This window comes from Dromiciops gliroides, chromosome 5, assembly GCF_019393635.1.
Source record: "Dromiciops gliroides isolate mDroGli1 chromosome 5, mDroGli1.pri, whole genome shotgun sequence".
In the NCBI taxonomy this organism is placed as follows: domain Eukaryota; kingdom Metazoa; phylum Chordata; class Mammalia; order Microbiotheria; family Microbiotheriidae; genus Dromiciops; species Dromiciops gliroides.
Genome location: NC_057865.1, coordinates 163,281,710 through 163,296,093, shown reverse-complemented (window position 1 = coordinate 163,296,093; position 14,384 = coordinate 163,281,710).

Below are 14,384 nucleotides of genomic sequence, written 5' to 3'. Positions count from 1 at the left end.
ATTCTTTCCTCTTGGGATTCATTTCTGGAGCCTTGGGAAGAGATAGCCTATGCCTTCTCAAAGCAAGAAAAACACAACAAGCAGACAAGGAAAATAACAGGCAAGAGAGACAGACTAATTGAACCCACAGCTTCACAATTAAGAACATACTTGCCTTTTTGGCTGAGCAAGAGTTGAATGAGAAGTAATTACTGACATAGAAAGTATCCTGGGGTAATTTTTTTTTTCATTTAGTGTTCCCAAGTGCAAATTTAAATGCAATATAATTAGACCAAAAATGTAAAGGATGTTGTAACAAAATAATTAATGCTAAATACCCTAAAGGTCAATAACTAGATGGTAAATTTTAGATTCCTGTAGCTGTTGATTGTGAAGTGAGTTTTAACCACATAGTTGTTTTTGAACATTAGCACTCTTATAAATAGTAATTCACATTCAGCATTAGAGGAATACAATGATTCAGAATTCCATTGCCATCCTTCCCTCTCCCAAAGAACCAGTTCATTTTTAATTACCAAGATTTACTATGTGTACGTGTATGCATGCAATTTGCTGGGGAAATAGAAGGAGGAGGAGGAGGACAGTTTTAACACAATAGTTACCCACTTAACATCCTTTTCAAGCTGACATTTCATTTTGTTACCAGTCATTTCCTATTTATACACCCCATTTCCATCCTCTATTTTCCATGGTGCCATGCAACAGTCCCCAGGTTCCAAAACTTTCTAAAGTGTTTCATAAACATGATTAACCTTTTTTTTATGCACTGAAAAGAAACAACGCAGCCAAGTCCCAGGAGTCCATTCCCACAACTGAATTTGCATATTGGGTCATGCAACAATTTCTTTCCCAAGAGCATTATCGTTATAAGAGTTGGCAAAAGGCAAAAAATCTCCCTGAGGACTAAAGAGCTCTCCCCTGGGTAGTCTGTCAGGTGGCCCTGAGGGCTGCTGCTTAGTACAAAGTCTTTGTTATAGCCCTGGACAGGGAAGCACCTCTGGCACAGGGTCAGACCTACCAGCAGGGAGCTGATGGCAAGGGGGCTTCCTGAAGACTGACCTTGAGAGTGACCAATTGGCTCCCTACATGGATGCTCAGGAAACAGCTTCCTGGTTGCTTCCACAACCAAGCTCCAATGCTTCAGAACACTTCTCTGTCAGCCTCGTCCAAATCCTTGTCCTCAATTGAGCTGCGGTGACAGTGAACTCTGGCCCAAAAGCTGGCCCAAGGATGAAGGTAACCAGATGAAAATCAGAAAGACTCTGAGAATTGTAAAGGAGCCATGGATTTCTTTAGTTGTGGGGGAACTCTAAAGACATTGATAACAGACTAATGCTGGGGAGATAGTAGGTTAAAGATCCATGTATAGGAATTTTTTTTAACCTGAGTTTGCAATATAGTCCTGGCATTATATCATTATCATCATCACACACAAAGGGCATAGTACTTGGAGCTTTACCAATATCTCGTTTGATCCTCACAATAACCCTGGGAGGTAGGTATTGTTATTATCCCCATTTAATAGAGGAAGAAACTTGAGGCAGCTAGAGATCAAGTGATTTGCCCAGCAAATCACCCATCTACAGAGTGGGCTAAAAGTCAGGATGTTTTAATAACTTTTGAAAATTAATTTTTCTTTATTTTTTGCCATTTTTAAGATTTTACTTTTTATATATAATGCAAATTAATTTCCCATATATAATGTATATGATGCTATGGTATTGTAAATTAAAACCAAAAAAACAAAGGAGTTATTAAATATTGAAACCCCTTCATGACTTTTGACCCACCTTGTAATAACTGAACTCAGGTCTTCCTGATTCAGGGTTCATTACTCTATCCCTCTAGCTATCTGTGTGACCTTGAGGGGTAGAAGACAAACCTGAAAGTCCCAGGAAGGTATGATGAAGTACTAGGGGCACAAAAGCGAGTCCTATTTGACCCTCTACTGCCAATGACTTCTGTGGATTCAAATATCACCTCCTTAACAGCTTTCCCTAAAGCTTGCCCCATCTATAAAAATAAGAATATCAAAGAGGAAGCCCCTTTTTAATGTATATTACAATAAAATAACAATTCTGATATGTTTCTCTACCCCAAGCCATTCCTGAGCAAAACTGTGCTAGTGAAATTATTAAAGAAATTATCTTTAACATTCTAGCCTTCATTTGCCTTGGGCACCTATAGTGCCAAAGCCAATGAGGTAAGGAAAGAAAATGACAAATCATCATACACTAATCAATTGCCTTTGATTTCCCAGGCACTGTGCTAGGCACTAGGAAAACAGAGAATGAAATAAAACAGTCTCTGCCCCCAGAAGGCTTACAATACAGCAGAGGGAGATACCGTATATGTGTATATGTGTGTGTATGTATATGTATGTATAGTAAAAATACACACAAGAGATAAAAGGTGGTAGAGTGAGAAGTACTAGTCACAAAGTGGAGAGAAAGGCTTCATGTTGAAGGTGGCCTTTGAGCTGAACCTTGAAGGAAAATAGGAATTCTGAGAGATGGAGTTGAGGAGGAAGTGTATTCCAGACATGATGAACAGCCAATACTAAGAGACAGAAACAGCAGGCAGACCACTTTGGCTCGATTGTGGGGAATTTGGAAAGGATCATAGATAAATGTGTAAGAGTAGTGAAAAGAATGAAAAGGACCAGGATGTGAAGAAATTAAAATACCAAGTAAAGAAGTTTATATCTAACCCTAAAGATAACAGGAAACCATCGGAGTTTTTGACTAGGTAGGTAACATAGTTAGACCTTTGCTTTAAGAAAAGTAATTTGGCAGACACACGGAAGATAGACTGAAGAGGGAAGACACTCGATGAGGGGAGATCATATAGGAGGCTTTTACAATAGTCCAGGTAAGAAGTTATGAACTAGATTGGCAGTTGTATGAGTGGAGAGAAGATGACATATATGACAGATTTTTATGTTCGATGAGAGAGAGTATGGAGTTGAGCAAAGCACCAAGCTTGTGAACCTGAGTTACTAGAAAAATGGTGGTGGTATAGGTTTTAATAGAGAAATTTGAAAAAGGGATGAGTTTGGGGGGGTAGAATAATAAATTTTGTTTTGATATGTTGAGGTTGAGATACTTATGGGACACACAGTTAAGAAATATCCAATAAGAAGTTGCTAATACAGGACCAGAGCTCAGGAGAAAGGTTAGAACAAGATATATGGATCTGAGATTATAATTGAACTTATGGTTATTGAGATCAATAAGTGAGGAAAAATATTATGAGAAAAGAGAAGAGGACCCAGAGCCTTGTGGTGCAACTACAGTTATAGGGTATGGTATAATTGATGATCTACTTCAAGGGACTGAGGAAAGAGATCAGAGAGACAACAAGTAAACCAAAACCAAACCAAACAAAAAGTATTCAGGAGGAGAATGTGTTCAATAGTATCAGATGCTGCAGAGAGATCAAGAATGCTACAGATTTCAGCAATACAACAATGATCCAAGACAATTCCAAAGGACTTATGATGAAAAATGCTATCCACCTCCATAGAAAAAACTGATGGAATCTGAAAGCAGATTGAAGGTACTTTTTTAAACTTTCTGTTTCTAGGGTTTTTTTTGGTGTGTTTTCTTTTACAACATGACTAATATAGCAATATGTTTTGAATGACTGTACATGTATAACCTTTATCAAATTGTTTGCCTTCTCCTTGAAAGGTGAGTGGAATGAGAGAATAGGGAACCTGGAACTCAAAATTTAAAAAAAAAATGAATGTTAAGATTTATTTTTACATGTAATTGGGAAAAAATAAAATATTTCAAAAAGAAAAATGAATTTAGAGAGGGTCATTAAATTTGTCAATTAGGCAAGAATACAAAGGGGGTAAATGTGAATGAGAGAAGAGGAAGCAGTAAGTGTGAAAAGTTTCCTCTAAAAATATAGTTGAAAAAGAGAGGGGAAGGGGCAGCTACATGGCGCAGTGGATAAAGCACCAGCCCTGGAGTCAGGAGGACCTGAGTTCAAATCTGGCCTCAAACACTTGACAAATTACTAGTTGTGTGACCCTGGGCAAGTCACTTAACTCCAATTGCCTCACCAAAAAAAAGAGAGAGAGAGAGAGAGGGGAGATTCAAGATAAAAGCTTGAGGAAATTGTAGGGTTGTGTGTGTGTGTGTGTGTGTGTGTGTGTGTGTGTGTGTGTGTGTGTGTGTGTGTGTGTTAAGGATGGGAGAGATTTAAGCATATTTGAAAAGAGCAGAGAAGGAACTAGTAGACGGGAGAAAGTGAAGATTAGAGAGAGAGGCAATGATTGTGAAAGGAAAATAGCAGGAAAAGATGAGAGAGAATGGGATCAAGGGTACAAATAGAGGGGAAGGGCACTTGTCAAGAAGACAGAGTATAGAATAAAGGCAAGAACAGAAGATGATATCTATAGGTTAGGAGATTTTGAGAAGGGTAAAGGAAGGAGCTCACAACCAGTGGCTTCTAGTTTCAGTCCTCAGCTAGAATGTGGCAAGAAGAGGTGGCATGGGAGGAAAGAAAAGAAATTCTGTAATAGCTATTGACAGTCTGATTGGTATAGACAGCCTGATAAAGCAGTTCATGCATGGGCATTATTGATTTAATTAGGGGCCCCTCCACTAAGAATTTACTCAGGAGCTGGAAAGACTCAAGTCTTGCCTCTAATGCACACAGGCTATGTGTTCATGGACATTACTTAATACTTCAGTGCCTCAAAGAACTCCTCAACACTGCACAAAAAGCCAAACAGTTGCTATTTGGCACTGGGGTAAGAGTTTCAACATGGGGAGACCCCCACACTGACAAAATCACTGCTACAAACAAACAAAAACAAAATCTGGAGCAAAAAGTATTTAAATCACAATAATGACAAAATCGCATTTTGGGCTATCTGGGCCAAAATAATGTCTACATAAATCTCAGTCCTGGAAGCAACCAGTTTCAGTGTCCTTGCCTGTAAAATGGGTTAATAATAACTGTGTATTTCTCTGGATGCAGATAGCAGCTTCTTTCATAGGTCCTTTGTGGTTAATTTAAGTATTTATAATAGTCAAAATGACTTAGTCACTCAAAGTTGTGCTTAAGTATGTATAGAATGGTTGTATATTTATATGTACAGAGACAGACAGACAGACATAGACATAGACATATTTGTGTCTAATGGTAGACTTCTCTAGGGTGGGGGGGGAAGAAAAGAAAAAAAAGAAAGTTACATGATAACTTTATTATCTATTTAAAAGGAAGAGCAAGTTGTACATAATAGAGTTGCTGTTTCATGTTCATTCATCTCTTTTCTATTCTACTATGTTATGGAAATGCTTGATTTATTTAGGTTCAGAATAAAATAAATAATAGTAATAATAGATACAGGATACGGTAACACTCTAGAGGAGTGTTGTGAGGCAAGCATATTGTAACCTTTAAATTGTATTATAAACATCAGCTATATTATTGTTGTTGCTAGCCTGCCTACAAAGTCCTATACCATATCATCACAATGTGGAGGTGATTCTGCAATCCTGAAGACTAGACCAGCAGGAAACAAGATCTGGAAGGTCCTACAAAGCTGAACCTTTGGTTGGCCAAGGACCAGCAGCCTAGCCAAATTCATATCTGGCTTCTTCCTGACTCACCACCAAATCCGCTAAAGGGTAGTGAATTTATTAGTCCTAGCTCCTTGGAAAGACTGTCTACCAAATTACAGTGCCCACACTAGTGAAGCCATGGAAACTTGAAATGTTATGATTATTACAATAGCCCACTCCATCTATGACTGGGTCTATGAGCATCCTTTGAAAAGCCAAGTTGTGCCAAAGAAAATGGAATCATTCCTCACTTTCTGGAACATGAGCCTCTAAGTTGTTCCTCTCCATCAAAGCCTGACATTCTTTCTATTATTCATGATCCTAATTCACAGCTTTGCCATTCTTTATCTGTTCAAAATGCTGAAGCAGTCTGTATTATCTGCAATTAAAGAATGTCTTCCCTACCCCCTTCTCACTGGCCCAAACTTTCCTTATGATAATAAGATTTTTCAATTTGGAATAATCTGTCCCAGAGACTCTCCTTTCTCTTGGAGCCTCATGTCTCCTTATGCCAATAGGAGATCACCCATCTCCATCCCCCAGTATTCATTAAAATTGTCTATTTATAGAAAGACTTTGAGTGTGAGACTAATGACACATTATGTTATCTATCATCTAATGACCCCAACCTCTCAGAGAAGCTCATCATCTTCAGAAAAGTAGAGAACAGGGCTGTGATCTACATGGATGGATGGCATATTAGACCCAAAAGAGAAAAAGAAAATGCATGCATCCCTGAAGTATCAAAATAAATGTAGATGAAAGGCAATATGGCATAGTAGATGAAGAACTATCTTGAGAAGCTGGGTGACCTGTGTTCAAGTCTCACTGCTGATCCATACTGTCTGTGTAACCCTGGGCAATTCTCTTAGACTAAGCTGCTGAGCAGGTGCAAAGCCTCCTTGGTGGATGGATTCTCTTCACTTGGAGTACCCTATATCAATGAAATTATAGAAGTCTGCTAAAAAAAAATCAAAGAAAAGAAAAACTTGTAGGCTGCTTTCAGTTTTCTTTTTCTCCAAAACTACATTAGACAAAATGAATACTCTTTTTCCAGATTTATCAATTTCCTGTTCTTTTAGGAAATCTCTTAAATTTATCAGTTTTTAGAGGCCTATGGTGCCATATGAAAGACAGAATGCTATTGGGGTCAGAGTTAGCATGAGAAAACACAGGAGTAAGACAGAGCACTGGATTTGGAGTTACAAAGACTTGAGTTAAAATTCTACCTCTGATAATTCCTAGTTGTGTGACTATAGGCAAATATTTAACCTTACTAACCCACTGTTTCCTCATATATAAAATGACATGATAATAATAATGCCTATTTCCCAGGGCTATTGTGAGGATCAAATCTGAACTCTCAACTAGTAAAAATGCATGTCCTTTCCTCTCCAGTGGATTTCAATGTCCAATATACCTATAGAGACCTAGAGAAAGATGCTAACACCCTGCAGTAGGCCTTACCAGAAAAATAAAAATGCCTGAAGTTCTGTACACTGTCAAGCAACCCTTCTTTCAGTGAGTACCGGCTCCCTGGGAAATACTGTCTCCTAGATCTATCATTGCTTTATGATTGAGTCTTCCTCCAAGGGGAAAGCTCTGAGGGTCACTGAAGAGTCAAATATCTTTCTTTCCCAAACCCACATAGTATATGTAACTCACAGTACTAATGAAAGGCATTCCCAGTTCTGGGCCTATACATTTGTATAAAAAAAATGTTCAAAAAGTTATTAAAACATTGTGACTTTTGACCCACCCTATATTATGAACTTAATGAACATCATCCAAGATGAATCAATTTACAAATAAATAAGAGAAAAGAGAATTGTATATGAAGCTCTGAACTTCTTTGTATGGTTTGCTTTTTTGTGAAATGTATATTAAATTGAACACAACAGTAGCAAAATTGCCCTGTATGTCTGGGTTCCCTTTTGAATTCCTTCATCTTTTTTGCGTTCTTTTTAGTGTTTCATCAACATTCCTATACCCTTAGACTTGTTCTTTAATAGGAGGAACAGAAACACAGAAAGAACAAAACTTAGGAGAAGGGACTAAGGGAAGCCTGTTGGACAAGCACAGATTCATATCCCTGGGAGAGAGCTTGTACAGCTGTGTAGGGAACCATGTACTCTATAAGATACATCTCTTGTAAATTATTTCAACCATTACGGAAAACAATACGCCAGTCACTAAATTTTGCATACCCTTTTATAGAGACATACCACTATGTATGTATCCCCCAAAGGTAAAAGATAGGAAAGAGGCTAATAGGTAGAAAAATATATATAGAAAGGAGCTGGGGAAAAAGGGAGACTATTAATTGGGAAAGAACTAGAACAAATGGTATATGAATATAATGGAATATTATTATACCTTAAGAATGACAGATATGATAGACTTCTAGAAACCTGGAAAAACTAACACAGATTGAAGTGAGAAAGACAAGGAGAACAATTTACACAAAGAGGTATGTTTCATCATTAGTCATCTGAAGTACATGGGGGCAACTAGATGGCACAGTGGATAAAGCACCAGTCCCGGATTCAGGAGGACCTGAGTTCAAAACCTGCCTCAGACACTTAACTGTGTTTCTTTTCCTCCTATTAAAGAACAAGTCTAAGGGTATAGGTCAGGTGCATAAAGTAGCTGCCAGTCAAGTCATCTTCAATGTGGTGTCAATGGGGCAGCCTAGATTAAGCAAGGAAGCCACTCCTTCCAAGGAATAAACCTTGTCAAAGAAATTATATGCCTTCTTAAGGAGACAGCTTTAATGTCAAGGCAAAAGTTTTCTTCAGTTAGAGGAACTGGGTAATTGTCATGGGCTAGGCCTGACTCAGGTCAGTAGTTTGGTAGTTTAGGAACCATACTGAAACAAAATGAGACATTCATAGGTCACTCAGGAGTTGACAGAAAAGATTTAAGGAGACCTAGAATTGTTTCAGCTGAGAGAAGCTCCCTTGCCTGAGTGATCCACCAGCTTAACCTCAGAGGGCCCCTGGAGCTTCATGTGGCTGCCTTTTATTCAAGCCACCAGGAAGTGATTTCAATAACCAGCATCAAGGATGGTCTCAATACCTTTTAAGGAAAAAACTAGCCTAAATGGCAAGAAGGAAGTAACTATGCTATTGTTCTCACCATAGAAATGAAGGCTCATGCACTGTGTATAAGCAGAAGTGCCACCTCTTCTAAGAGTGAGAAAGACCTGGGTTAATAATCTTCCAAGACACATACTAGCTACATGATCCTGAGTAAGTCATTTAACCTCCATTTGCCCTAGTTTCCTCATCTGTACCTACCTCCCAGGGTTGTTGTGGGGAGAAGTGGTACCTCTTCTAAGAGTTAGAAAGACCTGGGTTCATATTCTGCTTATAACACACACCAGCTATGTGACCACAGGCAAGGCACTTAATATCTCACTACCCTGGGAACCTATCTAGAATTGTAAGTTACATAGGCATCATGGATCTCCATTAATGGAAGGAGTTTCCAGCCTAGTTTTTCCCCATGCCAATGAGATCATAGGTCCAGACCTTTTATTCACCCCCAAAATAAAGATGATGTCATCAATTCTAAATCAAAAGTTATGGTGGTTAATGAAAAAATGGTCTTAATTTGGAGTCAGAGGAAACTAAGTGCATGGTATTTGAACTAATTCTGGGCAAAGACTTGACATATCAGTAAAGTGTGAGATATTAATTGCACTTTAAAGGACAAAAGAGCAAAGGTTGTTTGTAGGCAAGGATCAATAATGTTCCAGGTCTATGAGGCACCCTGTATAAAATTTCAGAGATGGGAAAGAGTGAAAATAATAATGTTGATGATAATAGTAGCCATGATTTATACAGTTCTTTATGGTTCACAGCATCTAGGTGGTGGAGTGGATAAAATGCTAAGCCTGGAGTCAGGGAGACCCCTCTTCCTGAGTTCAAATCTGGCCTAGACACTTATTAGCTGTGGGACCCTGGAGAAGTCACTTAACCCTGTTTTCCTCAGTTTCCTCACTTGTAAAATGGAGACTTACTCAAGAAGGAAATGACAAACCACTTTAGCATCTTTGCAAAGAAAACCCCAAATGGGGTCACACAGAGCTAAACACGACTGAAATGAATTAACAATTATAGTTTGTGAAGTATTTTAAAAATAATATTTTATTTTATTCTCACAGTAGCCCTGGAAAGAATGTGCTATATTTTCCCCATTTTAGCAGATGAAGAAATGAAGGCAGACAGACATTAATTGACTTGTCCAAGTTCATACGAGTAATAAGTGACTGAGGCAGGATATGAGCTCATGTCTTCCTAATATCAGGTCAAGTGCTCAAACTACTGCACTGCCTACCTGCTAGCTCCTTTTTTCTATAGTGTTGTACCAAGCAGACTCTTTTCAAAACTCTTGCAGAGTAGTTAGGACAAACATCACCCTATTTTACCAAACATGAAATTGAACTATAGAGAAATACAGTGACTTGCTCAAGGTCACATAGCTGGCAATGTCAGAGGACAAGATTTGTAGCCACATTTATTGATTCTTGGCCCAGTAGTTACTCTATCCATCATACCATTTTGTCTAGTAAAAGTTTTGTAGGCAGGAAGGTAAGAAGCAATGAGCATGATGAGGTAGGGTGAAGCAAATTGGTGGGGGCTTAGAAAACCCATTATCAGACATTTAATCTTAATTCTCCTGACTTACTCAAGATTACTCAAGATCTGTGCCAAGCAAGCAGTATAGCAAATATATTTATAGTAGGAATTATTTCATCTATTTTATTGTCTGACTTTTAGGAACACAGGGAATTTACAATAATATTCTAACTCAACTATAATCACAAGGCTAAGTCAAACATAGGCTAGTGGCATATATACAAGCACATATCCTATGCATCAAAATGTACTCATGCCACTTACATGTATGGGGGCCAGTACACATACAAGTATAGGTTTGTGTTTCCTTTGCTAAATCATAATGTACAATCATAATAAACCAAAGGAGTAAAAAAAAAATACAGGAAACCAATAGTCTGGGTAAATCAGTCAACCATCCCTTTGTGTCCTAGTACAAATATAAAGTCACTCTTTCTCTCCCAAGAGAAAACTAACATAAGCAGCTGCTCCAGTAAATGTGTTGCCTAGAAAATGGTTCACTAAGGGTCAAGAACCAGGCTGACAGCCCAGCCTGTTCTTCAAGAGGGCCCAGCGGTTGAGTATATGAGCCCCCAGGCAAAACAGCAGAACCATGAAGTCAGCCAATATGCCTGCCACTTTCGCACAGGAAGAGGTGGCTGGAGACAGCTTCTGGACATGGACAGGTGCTCCAGCCTCATTCTTGAACATGCCAAGTCACACATGTTATAGTGCCAAAGCTCATTCAAATGCCACCAGCTGCAGAATGCTGTGCTAAGGTGATCTCAGAAAGTTTATATCATGACAGCCTTATGGTCCAATGGATAGACCACTCATTACACATGTGTGTGCATGAGGATGCCAGTTAGCAATGACACTCAGCCATGTGCCCGCTGGGAGCATGTGTTGCCTTTCCCATTTAAATGTATCATGACAGCTGGAATATACCAGGCAAGAGAAGAATGTTAAACCTACCAGAAATAGATGGTGAGATGGAACTTTTTTTCCCATAGGCCAAGAGATTTAGATTAATAGTGGAGAAGCCAAAGAGGCAGAAGAAATGTTTGGTTATTTTGTGCCTCAGGTATCACTTAATTTATGTCATATTAAGACCTAATAAAATTTGAAAAATTTAAAAAGGCCTACTAATTAATTTCCCTTGGTAGTTTCTCTGGGGATTGAAGAAATAGGTGCATTGGCACATTAGAGCCAGGATACTAGGAGATCTGTTCAGGAGAAGTAGCACAAGCAGTAGAAAGGTTTTTGTTTTTTTAATTGGATAGCTTGGGGGCAGAGCTAAGATGGCAGAGTAAAGTCAGGGACTTGCCTGAGCTCTCCCAAATTGCCCTTTTAAATACTATTAAATAATGGTTCAAAACATATGATGCTATGGAGCAGCAGAACCCAGAAAAGGATGGGGTGAAACAATTTTCTAGCCCAAGACAACTTATAAAGTGCACAGGAAAGGTCTGTTGCAATGGGGAGAGAGTGGAGCACACTCCAGCACACGCAGCACCAGTATGGGCCACACCACAGAAAACCAGCAGCAGGCCCTGGGGGTGACTGAATCAGCTATGGAAGCAGCTGCTTCTGCAGCTCTCAGCCCACAAGTAATACAGGGGTCAGACAATCAGTCAGAAGATTATAGGTGTTCCTTTGTTGATACTGGGTGCAGGACTGTTACATTATCCATACTTGGATTGGGTTGTAATCCTGGGTTGCAGTTCCAGGATGAGAAGAAGCACAAGCACATCAGAGGTTGTGACTTCAGGGGAATGGGAATCATGGTCAACGTTCCAGAGTGGAAAAGAGTGCTTGTTTTTGCTCATAGACCAGAACATAGACCAGGACAGTAGTAAACACACCTCTCCTTAGATCATACCACCTTGAAAGAACTGAAAGCCTACAGACCCTCAGAACTAGCTTTGAAAAGAGCTACAAAAAACACCTGAAGTTTGGGATGGTGCCCCCTTTACCCTGGAAGCACAGCCAAGCTAAAGATCAAGAAATAGTCTAGAAAAAAATGAGCAAATAACAAAAAAATCCTGACCATAGACAATTACTATGGTGACAGGGAAGATCAAAACACAAACTCTGAAGAAGATAATAAAATGGAAACTACTACATGCAAAGCCTCAAAGAAAAATGTGAATTTGTCTTAGATCTTGGAAGTGCTCAGAAATGATTTTAAACATAAAATAAAAGAGGTAGAGGAAAAATTAGAAAAGGAATGGGAGTGATGCAAGAAAAACATGAAAAAAAGAATCAACAACTTAAAGGAGACACACACAAAAAATACTGAAGAAAATAATATCTTAAGAAACAAAATAGGCCAAATGGTAAAAAAGGTATACAAATCCAATTAAGAGAAGAATGCTTTAAAAAGTAGAATTGGCCAAATGAGAAAAGAGGTACAAAAACTCAACAAAGAAAATAATTCCTTAAAAGTTAAAATTGGACTAGTGGAAGCTAATGACTCCATGAAACATGAAGCAGTTATAAAACAACAAAAGAATGAAAAATAGAAGAAAATGTGAAATACCTCATTGAAAAAACAGCTGACCTAAAAATAGATCAAGGAGAGGTCATTTAAAAATGATTGGGGGGAGGCAGCTAGGTGGTGCAATGAATAGAGCACTGACCCTGGATTCAAAAGGACCTGAGTTCAAATCCTGCCTCAGACACTTGACACTTACTAGCTGTGTGACTCTGGGCAAGTCACTTAACCCCCATTGTCCCAGGAGGGAAAAAAGAATGATTGGATTACCTAGAAGCCATGATAAAAAAAAAAACCCTAGATATCATCTTTCAAGAAGTTATCAAGGAAAACTGCCCTGATATTCTAGAACCTGAAGGTAAAATAGAAACTGAAAGAATCCACTGATCACCTCCTGAATGAGATCCCCAAATGAAAACTCCAGGATTATAGCAAATTCCAGAACTCCCAGATCAAGGAGGATATATTACAAGTATCCAGAAAGAACTCAAACATCATGGAGTCATAGTCAAGATTTAGCAGCTTCTACATTAAAGGATCATAGGGCTTGGAATATGATACTGCAGAGGGCAAAGAAGCTAAGATCACACCCAAGAATCACCTACCCAGCAAAACTGAGTGTAATCCTTCAGAGGGGAAATGCTTACTCTATGAAACAGAGGACTTTCAAGCATTCCTGATGAAATGACCAGAGCTGAAAAAAAAAATTTTTACTTTCAAATACAAGTTTCAAGAGAAGCATGAAAAGGTAAACAGGAAAGAGAAATCATAAATAATTCAATAGGATTAAACTTTTTGGAAGGATGATACTTGTAACTCCTAAGAACTTTCCATTATTTGGACAGTTAGAAGGAGTATACATAGAGAGAGGGCATGGGGTGAGTTGCATATAATGCGATGTTATCTAAAAAAATAAAATTAAAATGTGAGAAAGAAGAATACACTGGGAGAAAGGGAAAGTGAGAAGTAGAATGGGGTAAGTTATCTCACCCATAAGTGACACAAGTACTGCAGAGGGAAAAAGGGAGGAAGTAGGCAGGAGTACTTGAACCTTACTCTTATCATAATTGGCTCAAAGAAAGAATAACGTACACTCAGTTGGGTATAGAAATCTATCTTACGTTACAGGAAAATAAGATGAGAAGGGGATAACAAAAGGGAAAACTGATAGGAGGGAAGGCAGATAAGGGGAAGTGGTAGTCAGAAGCAAAACACTTTTGAGAATAGACAGGGTAAAAGGAGAGATAAACAGGAGGAAAAATAAGATGAAGGGAAATCCACAGTAATCATAAGTGAAAAAACTTACAGCAAGTTTCTCAGATAAAGGCCTCATTTCTCAAATATATAGAGAACTGAGTCAAATTTATAAAAATAAGAACTATTTCCCAGTTGATAAATGATCAAAGGCTATGAACAGGCAGTTTTCAGAAAAAGTAATTTTAAATTTCTGAAGTTATATGAAAAAAATATTCTAAATCTATTTTTTTCTGTTTAGAATTTTATTTTCCAAATTACATATAAAAACAAATTCTGACATCAATTTTTTAAAACTTTGCGTTCCACCTTCTCTTCCTCCCTCCCTTCCCAACCCCCAACCCCAAGAACTCAAGCAATTCAATATATTATACATGAGTAGTCGTGGAAAACATCTCCACATTAGCTATGTTGTATGAGAAAACAGAT